The sequence below is a fragment of the Mesocricetus auratus genome, unplaced genomic scaffold (assembly GCF_017639785.1).
Source record: "Mesocricetus auratus isolate SY011 unplaced genomic scaffold, BCM_Maur_2.0 Super-Scaffold_100041, whole genome shotgun sequence".
Lineage (NCBI taxonomy): Eukaryota > Metazoa > Chordata > Mammalia > Rodentia > Cricetidae > Mesocricetus > Mesocricetus auratus.
This window is the reverse complement of record NW_024429218.1, coordinates 1,184,886-1,202,290: the sequence shown is the minus strand read 5'-3', so window position 1 is coordinate 1,202,290 and position 17,405 is coordinate 1,184,886.

The window sequence follows — 17,405 nt, the reverse complement described above, 5'->3', positions numbered from 1 at the left end:
TGTTGTTCATGGCAATTGTAAAGGTTAATGCTTCTCTGATTTCTTCTTAGCCCTTTTGTCATCTGTATATAGTAGGGCTACTGATTTTCCTGAGTTGATCTTGTATCCTGTCACTTTGCTGAAAGTATTTATCAGCTTTAAGAGTTCCCTGGTAAAGTTTTTCAGGTCACTTATATAAACTATCATATCATCTGCCAATAGTGGAAGTTTGACCTTTTCCTTTCCAATTTGTGTCCTCTTGATCTCCTTTTGTTGTCATATGGCTGTAGCTAGAACTTCAAGTACAGTATTGAAAAGGTATGGAGAGAGTGAACAGCCTTGTCTTGTTCCTGATTTTAGTGGAACCGCGCTGAGTTTCTGTCCATTTAGTTTGATACTGGCTGTGGGTTTGTTGTACGTAGCTTTTATTATGTTTAGGTATGTTCCTGTTGTCGTGGATCTCTCCAAGACCTTTATCATGAATGGGTGTTGGATTTTGTCAAAGGCTTTTTCAACATCCAGTGAGATGATCCTGTGGTTTTTGTTTCTCAGCTTGCTTATTTGGTGTGTTTTAAGGTTATTTTCTTCTGTTTCTTTGCATTGGGATGTTCAGGTCTTGCTGTTGTGGAACCACTACGTTATGGAGGTGCCATATTGTTCTTCAGGTTGCTGAATGTGTTCTTACCCTGGAGTCTACACATCTCTTCCTCCAATTGGTACAGGCAGTGTCTTTCCCCCTTGGTCCTATGTTGCAGTTGGTGTTTGTTTCTTGGAGATTTACTCTTTGTCCAATTGGGGCAGTTGCTGTCTAAGTCTGAGGGAGTCACTGAGGTCAAGAGGAATGGGTGAGTTTGGAGGTGGAGTTGTATTTGTAGATTACAGGGTCTGATAGGGGGTGGAGAGGCTTTCTCACAGGAGCCTTGCCTGCTGACTAGGCTGAGATGGGTCAGAGAGGGGCACACGTTTTGCCCCAAGACCTAGGGCCTAGACACTGGGCTGTCCAGCAGGGAGGTCAGTCACTCACCTCTTGATCTGATTGGTGTAGCTGCTGTCTATGTCTCAGAGAGCCACTGAGGTCACAGGAGATTATATTATGCGTTCTTATGTTGATCATATTTTCTGTTCTATCAGATGCATGATGTTGTCTTGAATTCCTCTTACCAATTGTGGGTATTAAGCATCCAATTTGGATGTTATCCAGTCACTGGTTACAAATATTGCAAATATCTAGTACAGGTCTGTGGCTTATTTTTGTGAGACTTTCAGATAAGAGTAGAAATTGGTTAATTTTATTTAATCAAAATTATTAGACTATTCAAATTTGAGAACAGATAGTCTGTTCTTTTTCTAATGTGTTTTATTCTAATAGTTTCATTCATATAAATCTTAGATTCATCTGAAAAGTATTTCTATCAGTGACAAGTAATATAAAATCCATTACCATTTTACTCAACCAACAGCCAGTTGTTACACATAATATTTATTGTTTTATTTTACACAATTTATATTTTATTTACATAAATGAAATTTCTATAGTGTATGGAAAAACTGAGCATAAAATAACAAAATTGAAGTGATAAAATACCTGTATAATATAAGAAGATTTTTCAGATGAACAGTCTCCATGCATAACAGGATCTAGTTTAAGTTAAAATTATTTGTGTAAAACTTTACAATGAACCATGATAGTTCACTTTTCCATCTTTAGTAAGTATGATAACATCTGTTTTATGTTAGCACAGTGTCTCATGTGTGGTTCTGAATGTCATGAACTGACTAGGTAGACATAGGTGTCCTGAAACTCAAGAGGTTTGCTTGCCTCTGTCTCCTGTGTGCTGGGCTCAAATTCATGTTTTGTCATACCCTACTCAACCCATGTCTTATGACTGATTATTATTTTTATTGATTAAAACATCATCTCTATCTAGTCATGATTTCATATAAGGGAGGGGAAATGTAGCCAGAACTTTTCTGTCACCTCAAAGTATTTATGTTTTGTTCAAAGCCAAATCACATCCAACCTTATTTCTGGAAGGATATGGGCAGACAATCATTTGAACCAATGCACAATGGTTAATTCTTAATTCCATGGTGAGCTTTCCTATCTGGTCATATGAGGACTCTGACTGAGTCCACTGCTTTGGAGGTGACTTGACTATTCACTGGCCCTTTGTTCCCCTTTAATCAGTTTATCAGGAACTGTGAAAATTCTTCTGGGGATATTGATTGGAATTTTAGTGCACTTACAGATAAATGTAGAAGGAATGAACATTAAAAAAGACTAGATTTTCTTGCCTGTTAGTGCTGCTTTTCTCCCAGTATATGAGGCTTTTAAAATGCCTTTCATATAATATTTCCACTCCTGTCATAAAATTCTTGAATGATTCATCTCAGGTACATTTAGATGACTTTTATTTTCTTTTGTAAATATTGTTACTGTACCATTCACTTGTCTCCTGCTTGTGTGTAGAAAGGCAGTTGAATGACACACAAAGCTTAATATGATAAATCTGCTGCATTTTCAGCCTTATGATAATTTTCTGGGCATCTTTTGAAATTTGTGATGCAGAAAAATCTCCCTCCAAATAGCAGCACTTTATTTTTTAATATATTGCCTTTTATTTCTTTTTCTTGCTTAATTTCGCTGACTAGGAGTGTCTAATAAAATGCTAAAAATATCTAGTGTCAGCTATTGTTCTCTTTCCCTGATTGTAAAAGGAACGGGTCGGATATTTTATGATAGAGTATGGTGTTAGCTCCAGGGCTTTTATGTATATGTAGGAATGTGTTTTCAATTCCAGGTCTGATGAGAGTTTCACTGAGCATGAATGAGTGTAGAATTTTGATAAATTCTTTCTGCATCTATTGAGGTGCAATTATTATCAATTAATAATCATTTGCCTTTAGCTTGAAATATAGTCATTAAAATAATAATATACTTTTAAATATCCAGTTTGTTAGGAATCCTTAGAAGAAACCCAATGGGCCCCTGTCACACCACAACTTTATATTTTGGCAGAGTGAGACTTGTTAGTATAATGAAATAATACTGTTTGGTGTCTAAACCATAAAAAATTTATATACATGAAAATGTTCATTAAGTTTATTTTACCTTGAAAAAGTAAATGTACATACAGTAAAAGCCATCTTTTCAAGGCTTCCTTGATATTGTTTTTTTCTCCACCCCAGTCATAGGACCAGGCATCCAGTCATGTGACAGTTTCTGCCTCCATCTCAGCTGCAGGGCTAGGTGTCCAGCGTCTACTGACTGGCAGTGATGAGCACCTCACCTTGCCACATGTTCCTACTTCAGCAACTGCTCTGTCCAGATCTTTTGTTTATATTTTGAAACTCGAAATGTTTCTTTTCTTATTACTGAGCTGTAAGTTGATCACATAACCCTGATGCATGCCCTGTAGCAGACATGTGGCTTACCAGTGTCCTCTGGTCTTTGCAGTACTACTTCAGGTTTGCACTTGCTTCCTCAAGTGACCTGCTGTATAATCTCCTTCCAGATTCCTTGAATAGTTGGTTAATTTTTTTTTACTTTAAAACAATCTTTTCCAATTTTACATACCAATCCCACCCAGTTCCCACTCCCTCCCCTACTCCCACTCTCCCTACCTTTCTCCTACCTTACTACCCACTCCTCAGAAAGTGACCCTGGGGAGTCAACTAAGGCCCTGCCCTCTATAAGGCATCCCTCCAAAGAGAACTGACTCCAAAAAGCCAGTGCAAACATTAGGGATAAATTCTGGTTCCGTTGCCAGTGACCTCACAGACTGGTCAAGCCACACAATCGTCACCTACGTTCAGTCCCACACGAGTTCCGCAGATAACTGACTAGTTTTTGTTGCCCAGGGGTTTATAATAAATACTAGGAAAGCCCAGCATAAGAAACTCCTCAGTCTAAACCTCCATCCATTTTCATCCTCTAAATGCTCTTCTGAATAGTGATTGGTCTTCTTGTGTTTGTAGCATTCACCTGAGAGGCCATCTGAGCCTCAGGTAGATGTCAACTGTCATTTTATTTAATTCATTTTAGTAGCATATGGTTTTCTTGAATTTATGACTTAACTAGCTTTTAAATTTTACTTGTAATACTTCATAATTAGTTTCATTTTAAATTCAGATCTCTTTGGTTGCAATATTATTGTTTCCCCCCTCTTTTTCTTGAGAAGAGGGGTCAGGTAAATGTTATCCAAGGATCATACCATGTTTACAGAAGGCAATTTTAAAATTGTCTTTATTGGGGGAACTGCCTGGGGACAGCCATAGAGCCTCCCCTCGCAGTGGGAGCCTAGGAACCCCAGATTCCTGGTCTTCTTTTCCACAAATGGGACCAGGTAAATCAGGCCCTGTATCCGGGCCTGCCTTCCAGTGCCTGGGGATTGACTGGGGACTGCCACTGAGCCTCCCCTCCTGGTGGAAGCCTATGCATCCCAGATTCCCAGTCTTCTTCTCCACCCACGGGGACCAGGACTAGGACCAGAAAGAAGAGAACTACCAGAGTATTGAACTTGCTTGCACCCAACAAAAGGTAACTCTGGTCCCCTAACCACCAGTCCAGGAAGAGGTTCTTTCTGCACCCACTAAAAGAAGGGTGGGAAGGAGACAATACAAAAATACACTCAGCAAACAGGAAAACAAATATGACACAATCAGATTCTAGAGACTCCAAACCAGCAAGACTCCAACATTCCAATGCAAAAGAAGCAGAAGAGAGTGACCTTAAAAATACCTTCATGAAAATGATAGAGGCCCTCAAAGAGGATATGGGAAAATCCCTCAAAGAAGTGGAAGAAAAAAAAAAACCAAAAAAATGCAAGGAATGGAAGAAAAAGCAAACCAAAAACTGTGAGAAATGGAAGAAAAAACAAACCAAAAATGCAAGAAATAGGAGAAAAACAAACCAAAAAATCCAAAATGTGCAACAAATGGGCAAAAAGACAAGGCAAAAATAGCAAGAAACAATTTAAACAGTGCAAGGGCTGAAAACTGAAATAGAGACAATTAAAAAAACACAATCTGAAGGAAGGCTGAAAATAGAAAAGCTGGGCAAATGGTCAGGTACTACAAATGCACACATAACTAACAGAATACAAGAGATGGAAGAGAGAATCTCAGGTGATGAAGATACACTAGGAGAAATTGATTCATCAATCGAGAAAATATTAAGTCCAACAAATCCCTAACACAAAATGTCCAGGAAATATGGTACACCATGAAAAGACCAAACCTAAGAATAATAGGTATAGAATTAGGTGAAGAAACCCACCTCAAAGGGGCAGAAAACATATTCAACAAAATCATAGAAGAAAACTTTCCCAACCTAAAGAAAGAGATGCCAATGAAGGTGCAAGAAGCTTACAGAACACCAAATAGAGTGGACCACAAAAAGTCAGCTTGCCACATAATAATCAAGACCCCAAATATACAGACTAAAGAAAGAATATTAAGAGCAACAAAGGACAAAAGTCAAGTAACATATAAAGGCAATCCTATCAGAATTACACCTGATTCCTCCATGGAAACTCTGAAAGCCAGAAGGTCCTGGATATTCTACCTACACTAAGAGACCATGGATGCCAGCCCAGACTACTATACCAAGAAAAGCTGTCAATCACAATAGATGGAGAAAACAATATATTCTATAACAAAGCTAGATTCAAACAATACATATCCACTAACCCAGCCCTACAGAAAGTTCTGGAAGGAAAACCCCAATCCAAGGAAGTTAACTACAACCAGAAAAACATAGGCATTAGATAATCCCACTTTACCAACAGCCAAAAGAACAAAGGGGTTGATTTCCACACATAATTCCACCAAAAACAACCATTCCAAATCAAAGAAGAATGAGAAATCAATGATCATTAATATCCCTCAATAGTAATGGTCTTAACTCGCCCATGAAAAGACACAGGCTAACAGAATGGATTCGAAGACAGAACCCATCCTTCTGCTGCATACAAGAAACACACTTAAGCCTCAAAGACAGACATTACCTCAGAGTTAAAGGTTGGGAAAAGATGTTCCAATCAAATGCACCCAGGAAACAAGTGGAGGTAGCAATCATAATATCTAACAAACTAGACTTTAAAATAAAATCAATCAAAAGAGATGAAGGAGGTCATTACATACTCATCACAGGTGAAATCCACCAAGATGAAGTGTCTATCCTGAACATCTATGCCCCAAATACAAAGGCATCCACATTTGTAAAAGAAACATTACTAAAACTTAAATCACATATAAAGCCCCACACACTTATAGTGGGAGAGTTCAACACACCACTCTCACCACTAGACAGGAATTCCAGATAAAACTCAACAAAGAAGCAAAGGGTCTAATAGAAGTAATGACCCAACAGGGATTAACAGACATCTATAGAACATTTCTTCCACATAAAAAGAATATACCTTCTTCTCACCACCACATGGAACCTTCTCAAAAATCGACCACATACTTGGCAACATATCAAACCTCAGCAGCTACAAAAAAATTGGAATAACTCCATGCATCTTATCAGACCACCATGCTTTAAAATTAGAATTCAACAACAACACAAATTGCAGAAATCCTACAAACTCATGGAAATTGAATAATGCTCAAGTGCACCATTCCTGGGTCAAAGAAGAAATAAAAAAAGAAATTAAAGACTTCCTCGAATTCAATGAGAATGAAGACACAACATACCCAAGCCTACGGGACACACTGAAAGCACTGCTAGAGAGGGAAGTTCATAGCACTAAGTGTCCACATGAAGAAACTGGGGATAGTCACATTAGAGAATTAACAGCACAGGTGAAAGCTCTAGAACACAAAGAAGCAAACTCCCCCGGGAGGAGTAGATGCCAGGAAATAATCAAACTGAGGGCTGAAATCAATAAAGTAGAAACTAGGAAAACAATACAAAGAATCAATGCAATGAAGAGTTGGTTCACTGGGTTCTCCCCTTTAACCAGATGAGAGACTGAGGCACAACAGGGTTAAGTAATGGCCAATAAGCCCCTGGTCGCAAGCGCCCCTGGATCTAGACTGGAAGACCTTTTGCTCATGTCTGGCCACTATTACCCTCTACTGCCCCCTGGTGGCTAAAGCTGCCATTACAGTTGGAGGGTAATTAGAGCACTAGAGAGGTAGAGGCTGGAGGATCAAGATTTCAAAGTCATCCTTCGTGCAAGGATAGTTGAGCTACAAAAGACCTAATTTTAAAAAGAAACAAGCAACAACTGCAACAGCAAAAAAGAATTGTTTCCATTTCTTTGAAGAGAAATGGAAAACGAGCCTTAAGAATATATCCTGCCTATCACATCCCCAAAGCGCTTCAATTCCATGGAAGTCTAGGCTTGGTTATGTTTTCCTGAGGTCACCATGGCAAAACTGTAAAGACTCAAGGCAGAGTCTTCAAAATCAGTGCACACAGCTGCTGAAGTCGCACACTGCACATGGGCGCCTGGATGCCGCAATGCATGGGAGGTGAAATCCAGCCTATGGATCGGGTCCTGTGAGTGGTATCTGCACAAAGGCTGAACCGTCTAATAATTTGTACAAAGTGCTACAGTGACCAGAGCAGCCTGTCAGTCTCTGCAGTTTTGTCTGCGAAATGGTGATGAGTGAGGACGTTCTCAGTGCCAACTTCAAATCCGCCCATTGTTCCACTGCTTACATGGTGCAGTGCAGTAGGTACTCCACTCCATTACCAAAATGAAGAAATGTGACCGAGAAGTGATGCCACTCGTTCAACGGGATAGGACCAGTGTCCAAGTCCAGGTCCAATTGAACGAGTCTCCTTCTTCCTGGGAAACTTCACTATCAAAACTGAGGTGAAAATCCCCCTTTCAGCATTATTCTAGCATTCATGTCAGTAGGAGCAGAGGGAATTTTCCGGCTTGGCAAAAGCACGCGCATAGGAAGCCGCTGCCACTTGTTTGAATCCCAGTGGGAAGCAAAGTGCAGAAGACAAGTGCGTGGTGCAGTGGAGAGCGACGTGAAGCGTCTCCTAGGCTGCCAGCTTGCACCCCTCCTTCAGCCAACAAGTGCACGACCGTCAAATTTGCAGCTACGCTCATGCCAGGCGTGCTGCAAAACCGTTTCCATTTTAGCCCCAATGCAACCCGTTAGAACTGGCAGGTAATGAAATTAAGGGGCAGAGGAGTGTAGCAGGGAGGTAAGGGAGGAAAGGAGGGTGAGGAGAGAGTGAACTTACCGTGAGACCCTGTGAAGACTGATAACAAAGCTCCCAAAGGTTCCTCTCAGGTCAGCAAGGGGACAGTCAGTCTCACTCCTACCTTTTTATCCTTTAACTGGCAACATTTTCAAATCCACCTTTTCCAGATAGTTTAAAAGATTTAAACATCAAACACAATTTCCAGAAAATCCAAAATGAGGGCATAGGATTTTTGCTAAGCCAAAAGGAGAAAAAAACGCTTAAAAAGCGTATAAGTGAAAGAACTTGTTCACGTGAGAAGACGCATCACTAAGACCAGAGGACGGAGAAAAAATCATGAACTACAAGATTTCATATAGGACATTGAGGAAGGAAGGGCCACCTTTTGCCTGACATGTAATTGTGGAAGACGGTCCTGAAGCCACCCGGGATGTAAGTTGGTCCTGGAGACCACTATACCCTGTCCCTTCTTGGTGTATACTTCTGCTGAAAGGCTGTAGCACAGCCGTACATGACTACATGAGGTTTGAGCCCTCAGAGTGAAATGAGGTAGAGTAATTAAAAGCCAGCAAGGGTTCTGTAACAAGGGGAACAGTGAGTGGTGGCACCATGGACAGAGTGATTCTGGGCTACTTTGAAACTAGAACAGACAGCGGCCTGTGGGACTTTGGTGGTCTGGAAGGCCAGCCATTTGTAAGTGTATGAATGGAAACTGCTGAGACATGTTCATTTCATTAAGGAGAGTAGCTACATGTATGTAGGCCTAAACAGTTTTTAGCTGGTAAAGAATTTTCTTATAGCTGGGTGAGGGGGTAAGGGGACAGAAGGGTGGAAGGAAGAACTTTGGTTAGAACATAAAATTGAAATAAATAAACGAGACAAAAAATTATTATATCATTTCAAGTTTGATTCAAATACCTTATAAAGTGAGTAGTTGAAATATTATGGAAGAGGCATAAAATATGAAGTTTTATAAGATCACAATGATGATGAGACAAAGAATATTGTCTAATCCTAGACTCTTTTCCACACACCACCCCAGCCCCAACTACACTTAAGAGCACTAAAGAATTTAAGGGACAAACTGCCTCTTCCCTTGGGTACAAATAATGATGTGCAGGGAAATGCCATGTCTCCAAGATAACCCAATATGGGCTTAGACTCAAACATTTTCTCCAGATACTAGGAGACTCTTTGAAATGTTGCCTAGTTGATTCCAATGTGCAATGGGGAGTGAGAACCACTGAGCTCAAATAGGGCTTCTTAAGCTTTAGTACGCTTCAGAAACACCCAGAGGGTTTGCTGAAAGAACAGCTGACTGGCTCAGGTCTGGGTGGGTCCTGGAAACCAGTGTATCTGGATTGTAGCCCCCAAACTTATTTTAATTCAAAGATTGAGTGGTTTATTGGTACTTCTGGTACAGGAGCTGTACTTGAGAGCTGTTTGGTTTTAACATAGGTTTGGCCTCACTGCCTCTCCCCTGCAGCATCTATTCCTAGTCAGTTCTGGTCTCAGTTGCAAACTGTAGGGCAGGCTCAGCGTTCTCATGAAGGGATGTGAACATTTGTTAAGTAATCCCCTAAAGCATTGAGATTGTGCCAAGTTCTTGGAACGAAACTGATACTTCTGATTTCTTGTGCAAGTTTTGATCTAATTCTATGCTTAGAAGAGATGGCCAATTATGTAATTATGGGGACGTTTCTCATCCCAACAGGGAGCACATGCTCTCGAACTTTAAGGCAGATGCTCCATAGGATGAGATTGTAGGGTGTGTGCAAACACACACTAATGTGTGAGCAGGGAGGCTAGCTGTGATAGGGGAAACATGCCACTACTTTCCTTCCCCCCTATCATATTCCCACCCTTGCCATGACATCAAGGTGAGTAGGGGCTTGTTCCCTGAGCCTTGACCTGACTTTGCCCAATGCAGAGTTATTAAATATGAAATGATGAAGATTTAAATTGTGTCTGCCTCTTTGAGTTTTCATTCCTGTGCTTCTGTGCATATTACAGGCTGCCATCCCACAAGGACCTAAGCCTCAAGCAGAGCCACCATGACCAACCTTGGGCAATACAGACTTTTAAAGCAGTGGCACATGGTGGTCAGCATTCAGTGCCCAGTTGCCTAGACAAGCACAGTCAGCTGGACCAAGTACTAGAGACAGATCGTTGAGCAAGCCACTCAACTTCTCTGTGACTGTTTCCTTTTTATTCAAAGTAGTTAAAGGTTATAATATACATCTTCACTAGAGGTTTATGATTGGGGAACTAATTAATGCACAATATATCAAGCTTATTACCTTGCACATAGACAATGGTACGTTTTAGTTTTTTTTATTTACATCAGGCTCTTAACTTGAGTAGCTGATGATAGTAGACAATAGCACATATTCTTGAATATGTAAAATTAGTTAAAACATATATGATGTAAACTTTGAAGACATATTTATATTCCACTGAACTACAATTTAAAATTAATGTAAGGTATATCGTTGGATGTTTAAATTCTCTCAGTGTTTACATTTTAAATATCTTTTCTGAGAATACTAATGGAAGAAAAAATATGAGCGAGAAGGATCCAAAGAGATGTAAGTCTAACAATGAAATTCAATGACAGTAATGGTTTAAATAGTGACAAAAAAACAGGAAAGCAGGATTTGTCACAACAGTGTTAGATATCTTGGTGTGCACACATGGGACAAGCCATGACAGTTGAGAGAGCAAACTGGGGTCAGAGTTTTAAGGTCTTTCCATTCTTAAGGAGAAGACATTGATACACAGTTGCACTAAGTAACAACAAATATCTATTTGGCTTTAGTATGTAGAATGAGTTATGCTAAACAATGGAGGTGCATCAGTGGAACAGAAAAAGATACCCGTCCCTATGGGACTTGCATTCCTTTGTGTGTGGTACAGGGAGAGGGGATAGGAGCAGATAAAGAAAAATCAACACTAGTAAGCAAATCCTTGCTTTGTTACATTAACTGAACTTTCCAGTTCAGTTCCAGAGTCTAAAGCTCCCAGAAGCTGAAATTTCAATCCTGATAATAACAACAAAATAATGGACTAACTAAATATCAACATTCTCTTCCTCTTAAATTCAAAATAAGGTCTTGAATTTAAGAAGGAGTTGGTGGGATACATATACACACACACACACACATATGTACATACATACATATGTGTATGTGTGTGTATATATATATATATAACCTATTGAATTATTTAGTGCTCCTCCTGTATATGTTTAGGGCTGACCACTTGGATTTAGATAAACTAACAGAAGACTCATCCCTGAAGTAGACTGAGTCTCCCTCTGGTACCATTCCCAGCTGATACATACATCTACAACAAAAGCCCTACACCTAAGGCTCACATTGTAGAAGAGAGAACAGGAAGAGTGTAAAAGCCAGAGGATAGGGATGTCTACTGGGAGATAATGTCTTCAGTATATAAGAGGGTGGGTCACCCATAAAATCTTAATAATATGGCCCCCAAACCAAAACTGCACAAGGACCATATGAGTTGCCACCCCAAAGTGAGTGGGTGAAATTTCACCAGGCCCCACCCCTAGATGACAACAATTAATGGCTACTAAAAAATAAGTGATTTCTATTAATATTTTTTATTTTAGAAACATTCTTATTTACATATTAATCCCCCCATTCCCTTACCCTCCCATCCTCCCATGCTCCCCACCAACCCCCCAACACACCCCCACCCACTCCCCAGGGACAGTGAAGACCTCTACAGGGGATCATCAAAGTCCATAACATAATTTGGGGGGAGGGCCCAGGTCCTTCATCCTGTATCTGGGCTGTAATAGTATCCTTCCATATGGAATGGATTCCCAAAGTCCATTTGTACTCTAGGGATAAACACTACCAACAGGTCCCATAGACTGCCCTGGCCTCCTAGCTGACACTCATATTCAGAAGGTTTGGTTCAGTCCAATGCTGGTTCCCCAACTTTACAACTAGGGTCTCTGTGCTCTCACTAGGTCAGGTCAACTGTTTCTGCAGGTTTCTCCATCACTGTCTTGGCTCCTTTGCTCATCCCTCCTCCCTTTCCGCAACTGGATTCCAGAGTATGGCTCAGTGTTTAGCTGTGGGTGCCATTTTCTTCTTCTATCAGCTACTGGATAAAGGCTCTCACTCAGTAAGTTTTCTTCCAGTTACATCCATTCACCTTCGAATTTCAAGATTTCATTGTTTTTTCCAGCTGAGTAATACTCCATTGTGTAAATGTACCACATTTTCTCCATCCATCCCCTGCTTGAGGGGCATCTAGGTTGCTTCCACGTTCTGGCTATTCCAAACAATGCTGCTATATGTCCTTGTTGTATGAATATGCATTCTTTGTGTATATGCCCAAGAGAGGATCTTGAGGTAGACTGATTCTCATTTGCCATACTGGACCTCCTGAAACTGAGAAGCTTCTGTAAGGCAAAGGACGCAGTCAAAAAGACAAAATGGCAGTCCACAGAATAGGCAAAGATCTTCACCAACCCCACACCTGACAGAGGGCTGATTTCTAAAATATATAATGAACTCTAGAAGCTAGTCACCAAAACACCAAAATAGTCTAATTAAAAAGTGGGGTGCAGAACTAAATAGAGACTTTGCAGTAGAGGAATCTAAAATGGCTGAAAGATACTTAAGAAAGTGCTCAACATCCTTAGCCATCAGGAAATGCAAATAAAAACAACTCTGAGATTCTGTCTTACACCAGCCAGAATGACTAAAATAAAAAACACCAATGACAATCTACGCTGGAGAGGATGTGAAGAAAGAGGAGCACTCCTCCATAGCTGGTGGAAGTGGATTATTTTTTTAAGGAAAACCATCTTCCTAAAGAGGGAAAATCCAAGACATTTATGAAGAGCAGAAGCCTCTGGTATCATAAGTTGGTAAGATGTTGAGGCTGTTATTTTAATAAATTTGTGAAGGCTTGGTGTGGACTAACATGAGAGTAAGAAGCTCTTGAGGGCTTACAGTCTCATGTGGTCTAACAATAATAAGATGTGCCTCCAAGACCCTGAGAGAGGCATACATGGTCCCCTGGAGAAAGGTACAAGATCTCCTGAGCAAATTGGGAGCATGGGGGGAGGGAAGTAGGAGAAAGAGGAGGGGAGAAAGGGAGGGGGGGAGGAGATCATGAGGGATCAGGAAGATCAACTCAAGGGAAGAATAGAGAAGGAGAGCAAATTATATCTTAATAGAGGAAGCTGTTATAGGTTTAAAGAGAAATCTGGCACTAGGAAAATATTCAGGGATCCACAAGGATGACCCAAGCTAAGAATCCAAGCAATAGTAGAGAGGCTACATTAAATGCCCTTCCCCTATAATGAGATTGATGACTACCTTATATGCTGTCCTAGAACCTTCCTCCAGTAGCTGATGGAAGCAGAAGCAGAGATTCACAGCTAAGCACTGAACTGAACTCCGGGGATCCAGTTGTAGAGAGAGAGGAGTAATGAGCAACCAGGTCAAGATCATGCTGGGGAAACCCACAGAAACAGTTGACCTGAGCAAGTGGGAGCTCATGGACCCCAGACTGACAGCTGGGGAACCAGCACAGGACTAAACCAGGCCCTCTGAATATGGGTGTCAGTTGAGAAGCCTGGGCAGTCTATGGGGCATCTGGCAGTGGAACCAATTTTATCCCTAGTGCATGAATGGACTTTGGGAGCCCATTCCCCATGGAGGGATAGTCTCTCAGCCTAGATACATGGGGGAAGGCCTAGACCCTGACCCAAATGATGTGACAGACTTTGATGTTTCCCCCATGGGAGGCCTCACCGTCTTTGAGGAGTGGATGGGTGGGTGGGGTAGGGGGTTGGTGGAGGTATTGGAGGACAGGAGAGGGAACTGGGATTAGTATGTAAAATAAGATTGTTTTAATTTAAATAAAATTTATTTTTAAAAAAAGATTTGCCTCTAAGAATCTTTTCTCTTTTGAAAAGGCAAAAAAAAATCCTCTGCTGATTCAGGCAGGGGTGGGACATAGTACTCAATGTGAAATGTCTGAACTCTTCCCTACAGAAAAGGTGACATCAGAAGATGCTTCCCTGGAGCTTCACTCCTTTAGAAAGGACATCCTTCTCATCTCAACCACCTTAGCCTTCCTGTTTCACCTAAGGGTAAAAGCCTTGTAGGAAGAAACACTTCTGAGACTCATAGGCCACAGACAAGGGCCTACTAAAATCCTGAGACCTACCTATTATTATCTAATCCCATTGTTCATACCTCCACCATGTCAAAAGAACCCCAGGGTCATAAAGGTGGATCATAGATAAAAGAGCTGAAACAAATAGCCCCTCTCCCTGGAGAATATTGTAGAGACAACCCAAGTCAGCAGGGAAGATGAGGAAAAGGACACTGGAGGAATTTGAAGCCCTTGGCACTTTCCACTAAGAAAATGAGTTTTACAAAGTCCTAACTAGATTTACACAAATTGTCCCCCGCTCTTGCTTTTACTTAGTTGTATGTAACACATGCCCTGTCAGAACAAGTGCATGAAAAGGTCTTCCTCTCCACAATTCACAATCCCATTGTAACCATAAGATGAAGAGCAGAGAAATCTCAGCTGAGGAACTTCTGCATAACACCTGACTAATATCTCGATGTTTACATCATCTCAATAGGAGAATTTTGAGAACTGTCACAGCTAACAGAACCAGGAAATGATATGATGACATATGTGAATATGAGGCAATGTACAAGGCTCTGGCATAGAAAAAGGACACAAGTTGAAAGCAGAGGAAATCTGAATAAAAGATTAGTTTGTTGTTAATAATATATCAATATTGGTCCATTACGTGTCCAAATATAACATGCTAATGTGAGTGATAGCAAAGTGAGTATTATGTGAGGAATTAGCAACAAGGGAAATTAGATGCAGAATACATGAAATTCCTCATACTACCTTCATGATAATTCTATAAACTTCAAAATGTCTTAATGGAATACTTGTAGCATGAAGTTGAAGAAGGAACTATTTGTAGTGAGGCAGAGTATTCTTGGGAGAAGTGTAAGGGATGGGAGACAGAAAGAGAGAGAATGATGAGCAATCAGGCTTTTGCTCATAGACCTTAGAAGAACTCAGATTCTGGCTCTGAGTGGAATGCAAACCCATGAGAACAGTGAGCTGAGCTGAGCTTACCATTTCTAAGAGTCTCTTAAGCTGCCTTGATGATAATAAACCCAAGAAAGAGATTTACCACTAAACTGTTTCAGAAGTGGGAATAGTTTATGGTGTCTCAAGACTATGTGGTATCAGTGGCAGTAGTAAGAAGCAGTGAGATTCTAAGTCAGATGATTTCATTCCATGATCATCTAGAGGGAATCTTGGGAGGATAGGATGTAAGGAAGACCCCAAGTCTTATCCTGAGTAGGTAGAAGGATAAGTGTTTCAATAGAAGGAAATGGAGAAGGCTGCAAGTAGGTAGTTGGTTTGGGATGTGCAAGAATTTAAAGAAGGTTGATGGAATGGATTGGCTAAAGCTATATAGGAAAGAGCTGGAAGTATGGGAGATGGTCTTGAGGGCAGAAACCATGAACTGAAGTTACAGGAGCTTCATGGTGATTCTTAATGCAATTATCACCAAAAGAATCTTACAAAATTTAGAGATCCAAAGTATTTTTATTTTTAAAACAATCTTCTTTTATATACAATCCCAATTCCCTCTTCCTCCTATCTTCCTACTCCCCCCACCATCTCCTTGCTCCAACCCCATCCACTTCTCAGAGATGGAGAGACCTCTCATGGAGAATCATTAAAGTCTGTCACATCATTTGGGACAGGACCAAGGGCCTCCCTCCTGTATCTAGGTTGAGCAAGGTATCCCTCCATAGAAATGGACTCCAAAAAATCAGTTCATGCACAAGGGATAATTACTGATTCTATTGCCAGTGGCCCCATAAACTGCCCAAGACTCCAAATTGTCACTCACATTCAGGGAGCCTAGTTCAGTTTTATGCAAGTTCCCCAGCTGTCAGACTGGGGTCTGTGAGCTCCCACTTGTTCAGGTCACCTGTTTCTGTGGGTCTTTCCAACATGGTCTTGACCCTTTTGTTTATATTATTTAATCCTCCCTGTCTACAGCTGGACTGAGTAGAAACAGAAAATGATTGGGCATTTCATATTACTGTGCTTCCATTAGAAAAAAGAGTATCTAGGTACTTTGGGTGGCATTTTTAGTAAGCCAAATCTCATGTGTAAACACCACACACAAAAGGCACTACCTATTGTCTTTGAACAACATGGAACATTTGTTCAAGTCAACTATATAATAGCCACATAGCAAACCTGAAGTGTACTCAAATCATAGTTTATACAGCATATATGCTAAATTATATCCATATTACTTCAACTCAGTAATTGGACAGCTTGTATAATTTAATCTATCTAGAAAACAAACTCCAGATAACCTCTAGGTTAAGGAGAAAACTCATAAAATATTTAGAAATGAGTGACATCACAGGATCAGTACTTAGATATTTATGGTGCATAATTAAGCAGTATTTGAAGGATAATTTATAACTTTAATTATAGTAAACAACTAATAGAAAAATTGAAATCAAGTGGACTTGTTTTCAACAAAAAATCTATTAAAATGGCAGGAAAGTAATGTGAAAAAGAGACTAAGATCAAGGAAAGGCAGCAATGCTAATAACTGAAGTAATTCATAATTTTAATAATATTTATGGGATAAAAATTAGCTATGACCCAATCTCTGGTGATCCCAGCTAGGTGAATTTGGGTCTCCGGGGGACACTCCCCATCCTCCGCCCGACCCTCATCCCCTTGATCTTCTGGGGCCACTCCTGGCATCCAGAAGACCTGCCCACACAGGAAAGATATCAGCCCTTCCAGGCCCCAAACTCAGGCAATCCCAGCCAGCCAGGTGAGCTTGGGTCTCCGGGGGTTGGGGGGAACACTCCCCATCCTCCACCCGACCCCCATCCCCTTGATCTTCTGGGGCCCACTTCTGGCATCCAGAAGACCCTCCCACACAGGAAAGACATCAGCCCTTCCAGGCCCCAAACTCTGGTGATCCCAGCCAGAATACCCACCCACACAGGAAAGACATCAGCCCTTCCAGGCCCCAAACTCTGGCAATCCCTGTTTCAGCTTCAGGAAGGAAGGAGACCAGTGGAGACAGAAAGACCCCACCAGCACCCAATGGAAGAAGAAATGGGAAGAAGACAGAATAAGAGCTCACTAAGCAATCAAAAGACCAACATGACTC